The following is a 20,667-nucleotide window of genomic DNA, read 5'->3' on the forward strand; positions in this document are numbered from 1 at the left end:
GGACTGATCACCCTTCCTTCATGTCTTAACAATTAAGAAAACACTGCGTTTATATGATGCAGTGCCCTATGCACCATTGGGTGTGGATAAGGGTTTGAATGAAAATGAAAAGAAAATCTCTCATCTTCTCAAGTTTTAAATTTTATCTCGACATTATATTCAAATACGCGCATATTTATATAGGTACCTGTGGCAGATAAAATTAGATTTTTTTAAAATACCTTTTTTGACCGCAATCTATGGAACATAACAGCAACACAGCAATACTTTTCACATTGTTTGTGAAAAACGCTCACAAGTGTCTTTACAATGTGTTGATAGAGAGCAGGAGACACTTTATAAGTTCTATTTGCCTACTTTTGGTAGAGCGCAAGACGCCAAAAATCATAGCACAGATCAAAATGGAGACGGTTTCTTGTGATTAGTATGTGACCCTAATTAGTATGCTAATTAGGGTCTGGATTGATGAAAAAACTGCCCGACAACAATGTGTTAACATTGCTCATGGCGACAGCATGCTTCTTGACAGATGCTGTCACTTATTATGTAATGTGTTACTTTTAATTATAATATATAGAATTCTTCAGTTTGTAAATATAACATTTTTCATTTGTTTGTTGTTTTTTTTTCATTTGAGTACTTGTATTTTGAAATAATATTTTAAAATTAATAATTTGCATTTTAATTACAATAAATACTATTTTTTTAACAAACCTAAATAACTTTGTTATTACATTATATTTCCTGATCCACAAATCCATTTTACATTTATATTTTTTGTATCGTAAGGTTTTAATAAATATTTTTACCAATATCAAAGGGCAATGGGTTGAATTTTTCTTGGAAGCCACTGTCAATCAATCATTGCCTCATTAACCGAATTTATCGCTGCAGGAAATTGTTACGAACAAGTGAAAATAAGACTGCCCAAGCACCATTTAAGCTAGTAAATAAAAACAAATACAAATATGTATTTGATCGAGCAAATCATTACTGAAGGATTTGACGGGCTAGTCAATGCCATACAAACTCCTTGCCCGATTTATATTATTTATTCTCTCAGACACAGATTGTTCAGACATGGATAGGTATCGCAACTTGAGACGAAGCATCTTTTGAAAGAAGGTGGAAGTCTGAGCATCCCAAGGCTTACAATCTGCTGAAAATACCCGCGTGCTGAGAACTCTTTATAACTCCTTGGTGCGAAGTAGACTCGAGAGTGGCTCCATGATTTGGGGGCCACACGAGCTTAAGTACTCTCTTATGGTAGAGAAAGTCCAAAAGAAGTTTCTGATGTATCCCTACATGAGAGAGTACGGCTATTATCCTTGGCTCTACCCGACCGAGTTTCTCCAGGGTATGCTTGGCTACAGTACGTGTTTAAACGTGTTTAGAGACTAGAAGTAATGTGTATTTGATTACGCATTTTTATCGATTGTTGCGCGGTATGATCGATAATCCTGAAATTATCCGGAACATTGGTCTGTACGTTCCCGATAGTAACCTAAGACAGTGTCGACAAAGATTGTTTCACATTCCTATACACAGGACCAACCTGCCGATGGTTATGCCTGTAGCTAGAGCTACCGCTATGTTGAACAATATCTCATTGGATATTGATCTGTTCCATGTATCTGAAGGAGTTTTCTGAAGCGGGATTCTTCTACACCTTTAGCAATACGTCTGTCCAAACTTAAAACACAGTAGGGGACATTTTTTTGTAGTACGTTTTTTTGCATATTTGGACTAAGTACATTCTACTTAGTCCAAAAATGCAAATTAAATTTAATTGAATCTGACATTTGGCTGGCTTACGTGATCACTTCATACTCTTGATTTGATGCGATATTGATCTGGTATTGTAGTAACATACTTTGAATGCCTCCCAAGAGACTTAATAAAAAATCAAGTTCCACTGCTTAGGACGTCCATTGCTGACAATCCACCGACAGTTCTTATCTGAACTTCAAACCTGACTAGGAAGGATGTAAGGGGCTGGCATCCAACAGAAAAGCTTTGAGGCAGTTTGTGGACATTTTATCTTCATTGAGTACAAATCTAGACAGACTTCATACTGTTGAATGCAGTGCCCGCAAGCCCTAAATGCACTCTCAGTTCTTTTTAAAGGCTGCCATTTTCCGTTAACCTTTCCAGGAGTACGATAATTGATGTCCGACATTCTCTGGGGAGTGGGATTTTTTTACATTAAATATGTAGTTTTTTTAAATAAAATCTTTATATTATGAAGATTGTAAAAATAATTTCAATAAAAAATAAAGCTCACCATCTCCAGGTTTTATTTTATGACAAAGTTAAATTAAAATATCCACAGATGTCATTACTATACAAATTACATCATACCAACTGACACAGACTTTGACGTTCATTAACGTCGATACTCCATTAAGGAAAATTCGCACCGATGTTCATTTACGTCCATACTCCCGCAAAAGGTTGAAACTCTTGAAAACTTGAAACTCTCCATGAGCCGGTTTCTTAACATCAAGGGTGTTTGGGCATCTTGGCATGTGTTTATTTATTTTAAGCCCCCTGTATGTGAGATTTCAATTCGGTAAAATAAGTTTTTATTTCATTAATTTAAGAATTTAAAATGGTGAAAAGTAAAAAAAAATCATACATTTAATAATTACTTTCTCATTAATTATACAAATCTTTTTTCAGTCAGGTATGTCAAATCACTCAGAGGGAGAGAGCAAATCCTAGTCGACAATTACAGATTCAGTTTGAGGTCTGAAAATAATGGAAGAAAGCGTTGGATATGTTCCTCCTTCTATGGAAGAGGGTGTAAAGCCGTTTTGTACACGCGTGGAGATCATATTATTGCTATTCATAATATTCACAATCATCCTGTAAAATAAAATTAAAATATACTACCTACAATCAACATGGGCAACTCTGGGTAACATTGAACAAAACAGTAAAATGTAAGTAATTTAGTAAATATATTGTTTCTTTTTGATTGCTAGACTATTTATTTCATCATTTCATATACAAAAAAATTTGCTGAGATGGCTTGAACTACAGATTTAAAAAAAAATTGTTAAAAGTTTAGTTATTATTTGTCTTGCTTTTTATATATAAAGCCTATATTCAATAAAAGGGTTTTTACTTTATCTAATTGAGTTTGTATGTGGATCGATAATAGGTGGTTCTATTCATGGGAGCTTCTCAGTATCTGTTTTAAAGTTGAAAAAAAAAACACAAAATATCAACAGGAAGAGATAGACTGTCACTTTGAAATGCAATGCCAGACCTTCTGTTCCACTTCTAAAGTGTCTACCATTTTGTATTGTATTTTTATTTTATTTCTTACAACCTTTACTAACTTTATGGCCAATGCTACCACCTCTCTTGATTATTCCTTATAACTTATCTCAGTTGTTACTAAAGTCTTTGGATATTTTAATGTTGAAAATGTGCGTTTCAAATGCGCAATCTAATTAAAAATGCTATGGATCTTCCTACTGTTTTTGATCACGCCCTCAGAATGTAATGAAAAAATGTATTGTTTTGTCAATCGCTAACAAACTAAAAAAATGTGTTTTTGAGTTGTCATTTTTTTGCATTAAATTTGTCAGTGAAATGATTGATTGCTTAGAGTTCAACAAAAACAAAAAGGCATTTATCATTCAAAATACTTTAAATTTATTGTGAATTAAAAAAAAACTTTTTACATATCATTTTTCTTAAATAAAAACAAAAACAAACATGTTAGGATTAGTTTGGAGTGGTATTTTTACAAAAAAATGGGACTTAGGTAATATTATTAAATACCCCACATTTTTAATTGACTAAATGATTTGAAGCAAAATATGCCTTTATTTTGATATTCTAATTACTTGTTTTAGATTATGGGAAACGTAGAAAACACCTCAAAAGATTCGCAAAACGCCAGGATTGGAGTGAAGAGGCATTGAAAAAGGCGATGTACTGCGTGAAAACTGAAAAAATGGGCGTTAACAAAGCCAGCAAATTTTTTGGCATACCATCCCGTACTCTCCGGCGTTACATATTATCATCGGGTAATCAAAAAACTCCACTGGGCCGCAAATGTGAGCTGGGCTCGGATCACGAAAAGAGGATAGTGGCTCGTATTAAAGATCTGGAAAATCGTGTGGAGGGTTTTGTTCCGGAAGGCAAATATGTAAGAACGTTAGCGTACGAGTTAGCAGAAAAGATGGGAATAAAACACCGATTTTCCCATAGCACAAAATGCGCCGGATATGACTGGTTTAAGGGATTTATGCGCAGAAACAAAGATATCATTTTCAAAAAGGAGAAAGCCGAACCCACGTAAAGAATAGAAAACGAGTACAGTGAAACCTCTATGTATCGTTTCTAAAGGGACCTATTAAAATAAACTATGAATGCGGGAAAACAATGAATGCGGAATTAAGAAGCCAATACACAAGAAGATACAATCGAATAAAGATACCGCCCTCCCAATCTACATAACAATGGTTAGGTTAAAATTCTAAGCAGAATACAAATTTTAAATGCAAATAAATGTATTTATTTAACAGAACCAAAAAAATATTAAAGTTTCTTGCATTGTAAATAATCTTTGATGGACATTTGATTTTTGACTGTTTTATTTCCGTAAATCAACAGTATATTTTGGGCTTTGCAAATATAATTTATTTTGGCATCAGTTATTGAATGTGCGTAGTAGAAAGCTTTTAATTTTTAAAAGAGTGTGCATGCTTCTGAAAATAAAAGTATGGGCGGCGGCTCCTCTTCATCGATATCGACCTCTGTTATATCTGTCAACCTTAAGTCACACAATTTTTTTATAGTTTCTATCCCACACGTTGGAATATTGTCATCGATTGTAACAAAATTGAGAAGAATGCAAAAAAAACAGACAAAATATGTCAAATGTGCGGCGTGATTCAAACGATGAATGCGGTAAAATGGTATATAGAAACGATCGATGCGATCTATCTTGTATGAAATGAATTCGGGATAGAGGAATTAAACGACACATCCGGGAAAACGATTATTTGAGGAACGATAGATAGAGGTTTCACTGTAATTGCTTATCAACCATTGCAAAGGAATCTTCACGCCGCTACCTCCACACTTCTTTCGCTCTACTTCCAAATTCTCCACCACTTTTTTCCATTTTAATTTAATCAAACAGACTTTCTTTCAACATTTAGAGTATGTCCAAATACATGTTCACAAATCTGGATTGTCTACACATAGGAGTTATTTTTTACATTTTTAATTAAAGTTTCACCAAGTAAATACCGCTATTTCTTAAAATCTACTGTGACACGTGTTTCGATGCATTCCACATTTTAAGAAATAGTGGTATTTACTATGTAAAACTTTAATTAAAAATGGATAGATTTTACCACAAAGTGACTGCCGAATCAATTAATGAAGTTATTTTTTACATTTAAATTATAACAGTGTGGTTGTCAATCGTGGGTAGAATTGATGAATGTTACACATGTCGCTCACTCCTTTCAAGAACGTCATAAATCAAAAATCGACAATTTTCAGTTGTGCATGTTTTCGGAATGCCCAGAAAATATTCTATATCTCAGCAAAACGGGCATATTTTCAACATAATATTTACCCGCTACAGGGCAGAAAGTGTTGTTTTTGCATTTTGAAGAAAAGGTATTGTTTAATTATTTTTTTAAATATACTAAATAATTTTCAAATAGAGAATAAACCTTCAGGTTTTACCTAAAAAGATCTGTTGCACAGTAAGAAGTTCAATAAGTGGCTTGATATTTATTTTTAATATATTGTATTATATTTTTAAACTTTAAAAACATTCTCCTGAAAAATCTAGTTTTTTTATTTATGACGTTCTTGAAAGGAGTGAGCGATGTGTAAAGTGATCACTCAACCAGCCTTTGACCGGTCGTAAGCCCTGTAAATGACTAGACTTCCATATTCTTCTACACCTATGTTGAGAAGTCAAAAATGTGCACTTTCTTCCATCTGTTTGAAACGAGTCGTCCTTCAGTTTTTCGGACACGTCGCCAGAAGAAATGAAGACAAATTGAAAAGTTAATTGTCATGAAACTGGTCAAAGGTAGTAGAAGAGGAAAATCTCCACTAGATGGACTGATCAAATCAAGGCTGCCACAAGTCCATTAAAGCGTAGTTTAAGCAATGCGAATGGTGAGTGTTAGGAGAGACAGATAACAACATTACACAATGTTTCGAGGATAGGAAGAAATAATGGTCACAACTCTCAGCAATAAGGACAACATTGTAGAAAAATATTTTACAAACACACATTATCTGTATTTACCACAATTCTATTATTAATAAACCCAATTAAGTTTATATGTGATTCCGATCTTGTTATTTATAATATCTCCCCCTCTTTAACTCTTTGACTGATGAGTTTTTATTACAAATATATGATATTTATAATACTGACATTGGGGAATAGAATTTACTTTAGTTCTTATAAAATAATATGGTGAAATCAGTTTGAGCTATTTTTCCACCTGTACCAGGTATGGGCGAATTCGCAGGGCCTCTTTTTTTGCCCGTATGTAGAACGAGTAAATCAGGCAGTAAATTTAACATTTACCCGCTAAATAAATATCTTTAATCATTATTTTATAACATTATGATATTACGCATTTTAATGCGCAATATCATAAGTATTTACACTTACTAACCCTTATATTCACCCAACGGTGCATAGGGCACTGCATCATATAAACGCGTGTTATCTTGATCATTAACACATGAAGGAGAGGTGATCAGCCCTCCGCTTCAGGTACTAGTCCAGGGTAATATTGAATAAATGTTACAGTGAAAAAATCACTTAAATTTATTTGACCCTCCCCTGGTAATCGAATCCGGGACCTCCAGTACGGTAGCCCAGCGTGCTGACCATTACACGACGGAGGCGGACAAATTCATTAATACTATTTTATTACTCATTAAATACTATTATTATATTTAAACTAAAACAGCTGGAGTCTGAAATGTCTTCTCTTTCAATTGGGCAAAAAAAGACAAAATACATTTTGTTGCGGCGACTCGTTAATCAGTCACAAGTAGGTAAACATATAAGCAAACCCGGCGGGTTGCCTGCACTGGTAAACCCACCAGGTTATTAGCCCTGTGTACGGAATGCAGTACAGTCCATAAAAACCCGCTTGCCCATATAATTTTTCTTTTCCTGAACAATCACCGCCCAAGACACTTGCTGTCAGCGACCACGACCTTTGCGGGACAAAATTATATTCAGCTAGATTCATTGATTTTTATTATTCTTAAAAAACAGTTTAAGAGCCCTCACTAATATTTTATTTTATAAATTGAAATCAATAACATCTGTGATGAAGTAAGTACTTCAGAGAGATAGGTATTCATAAATCGCTCCACGCTTAGAATATTTAGCACCTCATTGTTTTAATGAAGAAGAAATTTAAGCTTTTTGGGCCAAGTAACACAGTAACGAGTCCCAAATGGTTAGACAAAAATCTGTCAACTAAATTAGTTGAATTTATTTTGTTCCAGTGACTTACGGGGTCTCTCGCAGGGGGAAGTCCGTGATCACCGTGGGAAAGTACACCTTTAGATACAAACAAGAGTGGAATGGCAAGAAGCGCTGGATATGTGCAGTTCAAGGGTGTCGAGCGGCTTTATATACAGTCGACCACCAAATTGTTATCTTCAAGGGCAATCACAATCATCGTGAAGACGAAAACACGGAGTAGTTTATAAATGATAAATCCGAATTCATTAATTGATTCAGCGGTCACTTTGTGGTAAAATCTATCCATTTTATTTTAAATTTTACTCGGTAAATAACAATTTTTCTTAAAATCTATTATGACACATGTTTCGATACGTTCTGCATTTTGTTCCAAATTTTGAGATGAATCGTGAAAGACTTTGAGACAGGGGTGAGGAACCTTTTCGTTTCGAAAAGCCACATTCATTTATCTACTTCAAAACACAAAGACAGATTGGTGTGGCGTTCTTTTCCCTTTGCTTTGGGATTATGGTTAGTTTTTATCGTATAATTTTACAAAAATAACCAGCGCAAACCATAAGTTCCTATCCTTTATTTTATACACCACGGCAGAAGCCAATGAAATTGGTCTGTCTACCATAACTCATTACGTCGGCATAGTGTCAGGTTGTGGTCCCGTGGTTAGTGTCGCGGACTCTTGAGTCAGAATTTCTAAGTTCGAACCCACTCTATCACAATTTGATACCTATTTCTAATAATGAGCTGCTTAGGCTAAATCACAGAAATTGTATAAAATTGAAGTATTTTTGCAAATAATAAAAACGCAAATGTTTATCTTTTTTATTAAGACAAATTATCGCAATACTAATTGATTTATTACAATTCTAGTTCAATATGTGACATCGAGAAGGGGGAGACCTTTGGTTAGTTTTGAAAACTACACTTATAGCTGGCATTCCTCATCTAGTGGGAAAAAGAGATGGATTTGTTCTACCCATTACTATAAAGGGTGTCGGGCAGCTGTTTACACCTACAACGAGTCCATAATTTCAATCAGAAATTATCACAAACATTGATGGTCTATACCAGGCATGGGGAACCTGCGGCCTTAAGGCCACATGCGGCCTTTTGCCTATTCTAGTGCGGCCTTTTGACTGATGTCAATTTTTGTAATTATGCATTTTTTCTATATTTTTTAAAATTGCATTTTTTACAATTTATATTGTGTTATAATTAAAATATTTAGTTTATAGGGAGGGTGTCAAAGTTTTCTTTACTGCGGCCTCATGTTGATTCAGATAAGTGAACGTGGCCTTTTGAAATAGAAAGGTTCCCCATGCCTGGTCTATACCATGGGTGGCCAACATTTTCAGCAACCAGGCCAAATTTTAGAAATGAGATTTCCTACCGGGCCATTAAACAAAATTATTTTTTTTACAAAGCAAACAAAAAATATAAAGTTTTTTAAGATATAACAAAAATGAGAATCAAACATATTTATTAGATTAAAGTTAGGCAATACGAAAAATAATTTTAAAAAAATGTGGGATACTCTCCGCGGGCCACAAGTAGACACCCGGCAGGCCGTGGGTTGGCCACCCATGATCTATACATTGATACTGTTGATTAAAAAATAAAATTTTAGAGTTTATTCAATAATGAACATACAGTAAAATCTCGTTGTTGTGTATTTATTGTTTGAATTGTTTAATTATTTTGTGTTATAATTATAATTTTAACTGTTTATACAGATTAGAACAAAAGGTGCTTTGTGTTAGTAATGGTGAACTGATATTATTGCCAATATATTTTTGTCTGCCGATGTAGTGTAGTGGTTACCACGTTAGGCTGCCGTACTGAAGGTACCGGCTTCGATTCCCAGGAGGTTATAATAAATATAAGTGATTTTTCACTCTAATATTTAACTGCCCTATCCATACAAATGTACGTAATATGTCCACTATATTATCGCCTGAATGCAATAAGCTGTATCCCGTATGATCAGTCAAAAAAGTACCCGCAACCTCAGAAACGTTTACGATACGTCAAATCATCCCTACTCACCCTACGCATACAAATACGTCATACGGCGCATTTAGTATTTTAAGGTCAATATCGCTGGCTACTTCATTTGCAGAAGATATCGAGATTATGTTGATTGATATATGATATGATACGAGGGCCGACCCAAAAGTAACAATAAAAAGTAAATTTTACACACTTAATTAAATGATTTTTTTTTGAAAATTTACACACTTATGTACCATGTTATGAGCCGAAAAATAAAAACGTAAAAATCGGGAGACTAAAAACGTCAAATAAACCACCAAACATTACCGTTTTTAACCATTTATTTTTTATTTTTCGGCTCATAACATGGTACATAAGTGTGTAAATTTTCAAAAAAAAATCATTTAATTAAGTGTGTAAAATTTACTTTTTATTGTTACTTTTGGGTCGGCCCTCGTATGACATTCGATACAAAATATATTTGTAAAAATATTAAATAGAAACTTATTACAAAAAAAAATTCCGGCGGCATCCTATGTTGAGAACCTCTGACTTGCAAGGGAGGAAAGGGTCATAAATGGGTCTAGTGTTCAAAAAAATTGTTGGTACATTGTAAAAGTATTGTCATTGAGAAGCCTTGTGAAATAAACCTGTGGATTTTTTTTCTACTATTTCAATAGTAGTTAATATCAGCCTGAAAAGACAGGATATAAGCGTTCTTGGTTTTTCTCTGTCGCACACTATTTTATCAGTGGAACACTTTTTAGATTGAAAAAATACCGTTAATTTAACAGTATTCCTACCATCTTACTAAAAATGAGGATATTATTTTGATAAGTGAAATTTAAAAATAACAGTGAGAAATTAATGACTTTTTCTTTTTTTCTACATGAAAAGAGAATCTTTAATTCTTTTATATACAAAGTATGTTAGTTATGTTATTCTTTGCGTGTCATAAAACCGGTTTACGTTGAAAACTGTTGTTTTTTTTTTCTTTGTGAAAGGAGTGAGCGTTTCAACAACGTCACATATTAAAAAAAATGATTTTTCAGGAGATCATTTTTAAAGTTCAAAAATATAATGTTATGCATTTAAAATAAATATCAAGCCACTTATTGAACTTTTTACTGTGCAACAGATCTTTTTAGATAAAACTTTAATGTTTTTTCTCCATTTGAAAAATATTTAGTATTTAAAAAAAAAATTAAACAATACCTTTTCTTCAAAATGCAAAAACAACACTTTTTGCCCTGTAGCGGGTAAATATTAAGTGAAAAATAGACCACTTTTGCTGCGATATAGTACATTAACTGGGCAGGAGTGAGCGATACTATTAAACTGCGGGTATGATGGGTAAACAATGTGTAATGTTACAATTTGTACCATTTGATACATCCATATTGTTTTATATCGTAAGCGTTACACATAGAGTTTTATAAAAGTATGTAACAACTAAAAGGTTAATAGGATGTAATATTTTTAAATAATATAAACTTTATTACAATGTTAATCAAACTGTGTTGATTTTTTAATTTTCCCTTAGGATTAGATGTCTTAACATTAAAAAAAAACATATTTTATTATAAACAATGACCTAAAAATGTATATTCTGTTTTTTATAGTAACCTATAAATATGTATTCTATCGTTAACCTTTCCCTCCCGGTGATTTGTATTTACTACAACTTGACTTTAAAAATGAGAATATCAATGTAAAATACTATAGATACGGGCTCATAATTTTTGTATTCTTCCGTAATACAATTACGTGTTACATAAAAGTATTATAAAATAAAGTTATTAATTTCCAGCGACGGAAATAAATAAATTGTAAAAAGAATTGAGGATAGAATCACTAATACACAAACGTTTCTCAGTGTATGCGTGTGTGTCCCACTTTACGTACACGCGCATGCGGCTTCATACTGTTTCCGACAATCTCATTCAGTTGCGTTCAGGGTGGTCGTGTCGCTACGCTAGCTATGGCGGCTACTTGCGATATATATTTTATTCTCTTTTTTAGATATTTACCAGAGCTAAAATTACAAAATTGATACATTTCAACTTCAATTATGGTCAAAAAAAAAAATAAAAGTACCAATTAGGAACATTCACATTTTTCCCATTTTTAAACCACATTTTTATATGGTGTACAAAACACATTTCGCCGGTGCACGCAGAAGTTTTTAGCACTGTAAGGGAAAGGTTAACAGCAACATCAAAATATATATTCATTATAACAGCTTACTTAAAAATACATATTTTATTATTAACAATGATTTTAAAATATATATTCTGTTGTTGCGTTTCTCGCAAACAATATGTTAATACTCAATATTTTTTAGTCTCGAAATTGGATCGAGTTGGCGGGACGGTATGCACATACCATAAAACTTTTGAGTGCAAAGGGTTAAAATTGACCAATATTTTTAGATTCTCTAAAAATCATAACATTTAGACAATTTCACCACTTATCCGAAATTCATGAGTAGGTAATAACAGCTGATATAAAAATTTAATCTAATATTTGTACCATCTTTTCTAGTTAAATACATCATTTCAAGAAAAGGAAAATACTTAATTAAATTAAATAATTACACATTTAGTTACCAGTCGGAATCCAATGGAAAGAAACGTTGGAGATGTTCAACGCATAAGGCGAAAAGTTGCAAAGCCACTCTGTTCACAGTGGAAGATGTGATTGTGCTCATGAAAAATTGTCATAATCATTAGCTACATATTATTTTTTGACATCTCATCAAAGATGAAGAAGAATATGGAAGTCTGGGCATTTACGGGGCTTACGACCGTCATAGGCTGGTTTAAGTGATCACTTTACACACGTGTAACATTCACCAATTCTACCCATTATTGACAACCACACTACTCAAATTCTTGGAAGTTCTATATATATGAACCAATTTAGAAACCTTGTTCATGAATCACTAGAACTTCACTAGAGACATCTATTGGTGAGATGTAAAGAAGCTTTTTATTAAGCAGAAACTCTTATATTAGTATGTGAGATCCGAATCCTGGATTATAATCACACACATTAGAAACGCCAGAAAATACCATTTTCATTTTTATTATTAAGCTTATAATTTGACCAGATAATTTATTTACAACATTTTGACGGTCGTAAGCCCCGTAAATGCCCAGACTTCCATATTCTTCTTCATCTTTGATGAGATGTCAAAAAATAATATGAAAATAACTCCTGTAATTGGAGATAATCCAGATTTTGTGAACAAGTATTTGGACACACTCAAAATGTTGTAAATCATTAGCTACCATTTTATTGCTGTAACCAAAATCCTGATTAAAATAAGAAGACTAACCATATGTATTTTTTCTTCTCCTGTAATATAGTGTGCAGTCAAATTATTACTAAGAAAACATTGCGTTTATAGTGGTGTATACTTACATTACGTCCGCCTCCGTAGTGTAATGGTCAGCACGCTCGGCTACCGTTCTGGAGGTCCCGGGTTCGATTCCCAAGGGGGGTAAAATAATTATAAGTGATTTTTTCACTGTCATATTTATTCAATATTACCCTGGACTGGTACCTGAAGCGGAGGGCTGATCACCTTTCCTTCATGTGTAAACGATCAAGATAACACTGCGTTTATATGACGCAGTGCCCTATGCACCATTGGGGTGTGGATAAGGGTTTTATTTATATTTATACTTACATTTATAAATGTAGGTATAAAAAACTGGATCATGCTTGTCATTTTCCTATACATTTCAATTAAATTATTGATGTTATTTATTATTCAGACCGCTCAGATATATGTATTTTTTATTATATCAGACAATAGTGCATGTTGGTCTTCGGTACAACTTATAATGCATGTGATGAATATTCTACTCCAATGTCCGCCTCCGTAGTGTAATGGTCAGTACGCTCGGATACCGTTCTGGAGGTCCCGGGTTTGATTCCCAGGGGGGAATCAAGTAGCTAAAAATACACAAAAAACGGTTTCAATGTCAGTCAAATAATAAAAAAGTTTTTTTTTATTTTTTTTGTTCTGCGAAAATACAAAACACAATAAATACAAATACGAAAATTAAAAGATGAAATTCACTAAACTATTGATAATACTCACTAAACTATTGTCAATATAAAGTTATTTCACCCAAAAAAACAAAAATTACAAAAAAAAAAAAAAAATTGCATTTAATATTTCGACCTGTGTGAACATGGCTTTTCGTGTGAACGTAGCTTTTCGCACAAAAACGATAAGAATGCGCTACGTGACTTATTCGAATGAGGGTTGAATTCGGACTAACTATAATGATGGGTCGCCCCGCGCTGAGGCTGAACACATCTCAAAAGCCTCCCTGCGCTTCTTAGTTTAAGATTTGTTCTAACAAATGTGTCTGGCACGTTGAGCGCGTGGAGGTCATGTTAACCGTCAACGCATCTCACGAGGTGTCAGCAATGAACGTGATAAACATCCATATTGCATTTATTTTTGAAACCTGTATATATGCAATGTATATATTACCTTCCACATGTTTGTACAATTTCGATTGGTTTAGCCCTATATCAATATAAATGCAATGTTTTGTCTGGAATGATAGTTTTGACTATACTTATAGTAAAATGCACAGTTTGCTAATACTATCCAATTTTTTAGCCTTTTACTAATTTTTCACTTTATTACTTGTATTATATCGACGGCCCCTACGTAAAGTTCTCTATCTGCAAATCTTTTACTTTACAGGAGAGAGCTTAGAAAATTTTTTCAACGTATTATTTTTTATTAATTAACGACATTTGCTTTACTGACATATCGCCCACTCCTTTCAAGAACGTCATAATTCAAAAATCGTCAATTTTCAGTTGTGCATATTTTCAGAATGCTCAGAAAATTTACTATATCCCAGCAAAAGATGCATATTTTTAACTTAATATTTACCCGCTGCAGGGCAGAAACTGTTGGTTTTGCATTTTGAAGAAAAGGTAATGTTTACTAATTTTTTTTAAATATACTAAATATTTTTTAAATGGAGAAATAACCTTCAGGTTTTACCTAAAAAGATTTGTTGCACAGTAAAAAGTTCAATAAGTGGCTTGATATTTATTTTTAATACATTGTGTTATATTTTTAAACTTTAAAAACGTTCTCCTGAAAAATCAAGTTTTTTGATTTATGACGTTCTTGAAAGGAATGAGCGATATTCGGTCCATGGAATGCGTAACATTCTACGATGTAGCTAACGATTTTGTTAATGTTTTGTCAACCCTAAACTAATAACCATACATTCTTCATACTATACAATATGCTGAAATGTGTACTATTTGATGTGGGCAATTGTATCCCTGCTCCTAAAAATTATTGTCTTCTTCTTCTTCATCTTGGTGTAGGCCTTGTGGCCTGTTTCTAAGAGGCTATCCTGCGATGTTGATTCCCAGCTACCGACCCATCTCTATGGTAGTCAGACCGGGAGTCTTCTACCATGGGGTTGGCCGTACAGTGCAATGTGGGGGGAGTCTGAATGGTTCCATTGTCCTCACATGGGTATACCATTGTCTCCTTCGTTGCCTTCCCCACCCAACGACATCTTCGATCTTGCATATTTCCCTGATCCTGGCGTTTCTTTTTCTATCTCAAAGGCTCTTGCCTGATATGCTTCTTAGAGTTTTCATTTCTGACACTCTAAGCTCATTTTTTGTGGCAATGGTATCCGCTCTACTTTCGATCCCATACTTCATGATGGGTCGGACACAAGTTTTTGTATTCTTCCGTAATACAATTACGTGTTACATAAAAGTATTATAATATAAAGTTATTAATTTGCAATGACGGAAATAAATAAATTGTAAAAAGAATTGGGGATAGAATCACCAATACACAAACGTTTCTCAGTGTATGCGTGTGTGCCGCACTTTAATACACGCACACGCAGCTCGGCTGTCCAAATTTAAAACACAGTAACGGACATTTTTTTGTAGTAGGTTTTTTTTGCATTTATGGACTAAGTAGACTCTACTTAGTCCAAAAATGCAAAAAAAAAACTACTACAAAAAAATGTCCCTTACTGTGTTTTAAATTTGGACAGCCGAGCTCATGCTGGCTCTGACGATCTTATTTTAATGCACAAGTCGTAGTTCAGGGTGGTCGTACCACTACACTAGCTATGGAGGCTCTTCTCGAAGACTCTTGCCTGATATGCTTCTTAGAGAATTAAAAATTATTGCTTATTATAAAATATAGTGGAGCATTCATTAGGATATTTTTAATAATTTTAGGGAAGCGGCGTCGACGACCCAGACAACTCAAAACGTATTCGCAGAACGAGTTAGACGCCGCGGTGAGTGATGTAGAAAATGGAATGTCGAGGAACTCCGCTGCCAAGAAATATGGAATTCCTCGCCAAACAATTCAATTCAGGATAGCAAATAAGTTTGCGAAAACTACACCTGGTCCAGCTCCGTATTTATCCGACGAAGAAGAAAACCTGTTAGCTAAATGGATAACGGAAAGTTGTAAAAAGGGTGTTTCCCGGAGAATAGAAGATGTGCAGCTCAAAGTTCAAACATATTTGAATGCAAATTTTCGACCAACCCCATTCAAAGACAATTTGCCTGGAAAGGGATGGTATAAGTCATTTTTGAAACGACATCCCGAAATATCAAAGAGAATAGTCAAAACAGTGTCTGCCGATAGTTTCTCTGTACGTAAACAAGAAAAATAAAAGATTACACTCTTTATACATGCCAAGCGACTGGCTCATGTGAATGTTCAGTGACAATTCCTTGGGACTCCAAACGTGCGAATCCACGTATTGTGATTGGGTTCATGAACTAGTCTAATAATCAAAATGACAGAGAATAGTAGTTAAAATAATGAAAATTTACTCTCTGTATACATGACAAGTGACATTGCCTAGTGGCAATTCCTTGGGACTCCAAAAGTGCGAATCCACGTATTGTGATTGGGTTCATGAACTAGTCTAATAATCAAAATGACAAAGAAAACTGTGATTATTACTGATAGACAAAACCAATTTTCAAGTTACGAACTGTGATGGATATGCTCAAATCTAAGCACTTGAAGCGTATCATAATGGTTGATATATTCCGAGAATTTTGCGTAATTGTGATGAAAAAAATATAAAAAATATAAAAATATACAAGTGAAGAAAGCAAAGAGAATGTAAAAAGGAGAATGATTTTCACTTAATATTTCAAATTACATAACCTCAAAATTGTTGATGAAGAAGATAATTTAATGCGATCTCTAATAGAAAGTATTTATTCATTACAAATTTTTAGTATTTATTAATACATTATTTCAATGCAAATATTGTGATGGTTTTATTTTTTTCGAGGTCCCTTGAAATGCTGAACAGTGTATTCTTTGGTATTTAAAGTTTACTATATGTACCTACTAGAATCGATGCACCCTCGATCTTCACCACAGATGATCCGCAGGTAGGTAAATACTTCAATATTAATTTATTAAATGGACATTTACCCCGTAGATTGCATAATCTTTTATCAAAAAACTAAATTATTAAGCATCACGCCGCAGGGGTAGACAGAGAGAATAGAATGCCGCAGTAATCTGACTTAGCAAACAATTTTTGCCTCTTCCATATTCATGAATTTTCTCATACAGTTACATACCCATAATTATTTAAGTATAAAAATAAAACACTTCTACGGAAAACTTTTTAGTTTATTACTATATGCTTTCACTAGATATTTTTTTTATTTATTTATTTCATAGATACATTTTTTGTTTTATATTTTTTTTAGTATATGTATTACGGCTCTTTAGGCATGGCCTGTGTTGAGCCGTAATACTTACATGTTAGTACAATAATTTTTATTATTATATGTTTTTTTATCATATGACTAGTTTTGAAAACTATAGATGATCTCATATACAAGTTATAGTTTATATTTAGTTACCACAATTTAGACGGGGAAGGTATTTCTACCCGTTCGGTCAATTGATGCTTAAGGGAAGGGTGTTTTCACCTTCTGCATTGGCCTCATTTCAAAGGCAAAAAAGAAGGAATTATCCAATGTTTTTATATGAATATTATAAACCATATTTATATCTATTTGTTAAGGTCTTAACTATCCCGTCGCCAGTGGTCCGCAGGCGTAAAAAATACCCTTCATTCCCGTCTGAAATGTGAAAATAAACTCAAAAGTGGTCTTATAAAAGTGTTTTATTTTATATTTTCATCATTACATTTTCATCATTCATGGTGGTGCAAAAAGCAAACTTTCGGATGGTCCCGCTAATGTTTTGACCCGTGACGATTTTGTTTACCTGAAGACGAAACACACCTGCTCTCAAAATGCACAGTCTAAAATGCAAATTCAACCAAAACAGGGATTTTAATACAGTGAAACCTCTATCTATCGTTTTTAAAGGGACCTATTAAAATAAACTATGAATGCGGAAAAACAATGAATGCGGGATTGAGAGGTCAATTCGCAAGTAGATATAACTGAGTAAAGATACCGTCCTCCCAATCTGCATAACCATTCCTAGGCTAAAATTCTAAGAAGAATACATGTTTCAGATGCAAATGTATTTATTAAAAAAAAATACAAACCTGAATGGAATTTTTAAAAATACTTAAGTTTATAGTTCAAACTTTGTTTTTTAACTGTTTTATTTTTGTAAGTCAATAGTATATTTTCGGCTTTGCAAATTGTATTTTTTAGCATCGGTTATTGAATGTGATTTGTAGAAAGTTTTCTTTCAAAGAGTGTGCATGCTTCTGGAAATGCAGGTACAGGCAGCGGCTCCTTTTCATCAATATCGACCTCTCCTACTATCGGTTACACAAGCTTTCAATAGTTTCTATCCCATACGTTGTTGTTGAATGTAAGAAAATTGAAAAAAATGTAAAAAAAACAGACAAAATGTACCAATATGCAACTTAATAATAATAATAAAACCCTTATCCGCACCCCAATGGTGCATAGGGCACTGTGTCTTATAAACGCAGTGTTATCATGATCGTTTTACACATGAAGGAAAGGTGATCAGCCCTCCGCTTCAGGTACCAGTCCATGGTAATATTGAATAAATATTACAGTGAAAAAATCACTTATATTTATTTTTACCCCCCTTGGGAATCGAACCCGGGACCTCCAGAACGGTAGCCGAGCGTGCTGACCATTACACTACGGAGGCGGACAACTGCCACTTAATTCAAACAATAAATGCGGTAAATGGTGATAGAGAAACGATCAATACGGTTTAGTTTAGTATGAAATTAATTCAGGATAGAAGAAATAAATGACACATCCGGGAAAACGATTATTCGAGGAACGATAGATAGAGGTTTCACTGTATTTATTTTCACCCATTTAGGTGCCTGAATAATTTACTTACGTACTTATATGTTTTTTCATTATTTTTCAGCTTCAGCCGAATATATAAAGTCGATCCACGGGAAGACCCTGATTCTCTATGAAGGGTTCACCTACTCCCTACACAAGACGATGAAGACTGGGAAAATGCGCTGGGAATGTTCTACTCATCACAGTAGGCAATGTAGAGCCGTTATTCACACTTACAAAAACAAAATAGTGTTTATTAATAAACTACACCACCACATATTAAAAACTAGAGGCAGAAAGAATGATAAAGAAAAAGAGAGTAAGATAATTTTACCAAAAATAATAAAATCTCTTCAAATAGAGTAGAACATAATTAAGGGGGGTGGTGTAAAAAAATAAAAAAATAAAGTAGTGTATTAAATAAACTAAAGGCACAAAAAATTATAAAGAAAAAAGGAGAGTAGTATGATTTTACTGGATAGTGTAAAATCTCTTTAAATATAGTAGAACATAATTGAACATAATGGAACATAATTGTATGAAGTAAAAAATAAAATAGTGTATATACATAAGGGTGTTAGTTGAAGTTTGCCGGTTTTACTCATAGATGTCGCTAGAGATATGTATACATTTCTATGATTTGGCATCTTTGTCATATTTTTCTATGGACATTAACCTTCAAAAATACACAAGTTACATTCTGCCAAAATAATAGTGTCATAGTTGTTTACCTGAGTGAATATGTCGAGTTTCGTTCCAAGTAAATCGCATTTGCGGCATTCGTTGCTTTTCTTATTTCATCAACAACAAAAAAAAGCAGTTGAAGCTCATCGGTTGCTGGTAGAAACTTATGGTGAACATGCTCCAGTGATTAGAACATGTGAGACATGGTTTTGTCAATTTAAAAGTGGAGATTTCGATTTAACAGACACTGAGCATCCTGGTGCAACGAAAAAGTTCGAAGACGAGGAATTGCAGGCGTTATTGGATGAAGACCCAACCCAATCGAAACAACAATTGGCCCAAACACTTAATGTGACCCGAGGAGCAATTTTCCAACGTTTAAAAGCCATGGGAAAGATCCAAAAGTATGGAAAATGGGTACCACACCAAATGAATGAGAGACAAATTGAAAATAGTCGAAATCAACGCACCGTCTCATACAGCTAAAGTGGTGAAGAACACTCTCAAAGCATTGAATTGGGAAATATTATCGCACCCGCCGTATTCTCCAGACCTTGCCCCGTCCGACTATCACCTTTTCGCATCGATGGGACACTCACTCGCAGAGCAGCGCTTTGCCAATTTTGAAAAATAATGCAAAACAACTTAATTCAAAAGGTTTCAGTCCTAATAATATATAGTCTTCATTCACAATTTATACATACTACTGTTTCCTGTAAAATAATCTTCATTAATTTTAAAAAATTATACCTACTGTTTCCTCTAAATTAAACTTCATTAATTTAACAAATTACACCTAATGTTTCCCTTAAAATAATATTCATTCATTTTATAAATTACACTACTGTTTCCTGTAAAACAATAGTTTGCTTGAGGAATTAAAAAATTTCCTGTAAAATAACTGTCGATTACTTTAGAAATTATACTGTTGTTGAATTTCAATTTCTTTTTTTAATTCAATCCTTCCTTGTATTTTTACTTTATAGCATGTTTTTAAATTAGTTGAAAATAGGCAAGTGATTAAAAATTCGGGTTGTGGTTCTGTGGTTAATGCAGTCAACTCTGAATTAAGGTCTAGATACACACGCTTATTACTGGCACATGAGCATACTTTATTTGAGTAAATGGTACTAATTAGCGTTTACGTACTTTGCTAGAAATGA

At 33.6% G+C, this 20,667-nt stretch overlaps 1 long non-coding RNA gene across 1 annotated transcript; it reads left to right on the forward strand.

The window, feature by feature from the left end:
* Nucleotides 1-15,757: 15,757 nt before the first annotated feature.
* On the forward strand, nucleotides 15,758-20,446 carry LOC148308126 (uncharacterized). The gene is made up of 2 exons (XR_015837723.1): nucleotides 15,758-16,942; nucleotides 18,903-20,446. It is a non-coding gene; the product is annotated as an uncharacterized LOC148308126 (long non-coding RNA).
* Nucleotides 20,447-20,667: the final 221 nt, after the last annotated feature.

The sequence above is a fragment of the Brachycentrus maculatus genome, unplaced genomic scaffold (genome assembly GCF_059751285.1).
Source record: "Brachycentrus maculatus isolate JH-2025_06_01 unplaced genomic scaffold, ASM5975128v1 h1tg000176l, whole genome shotgun sequence".
Lineage (NCBI taxonomy): Eukaryota > Metazoa > Arthropoda > Insecta > Trichoptera > Brachycentridae > Brachycentrus > Brachycentrus maculatus.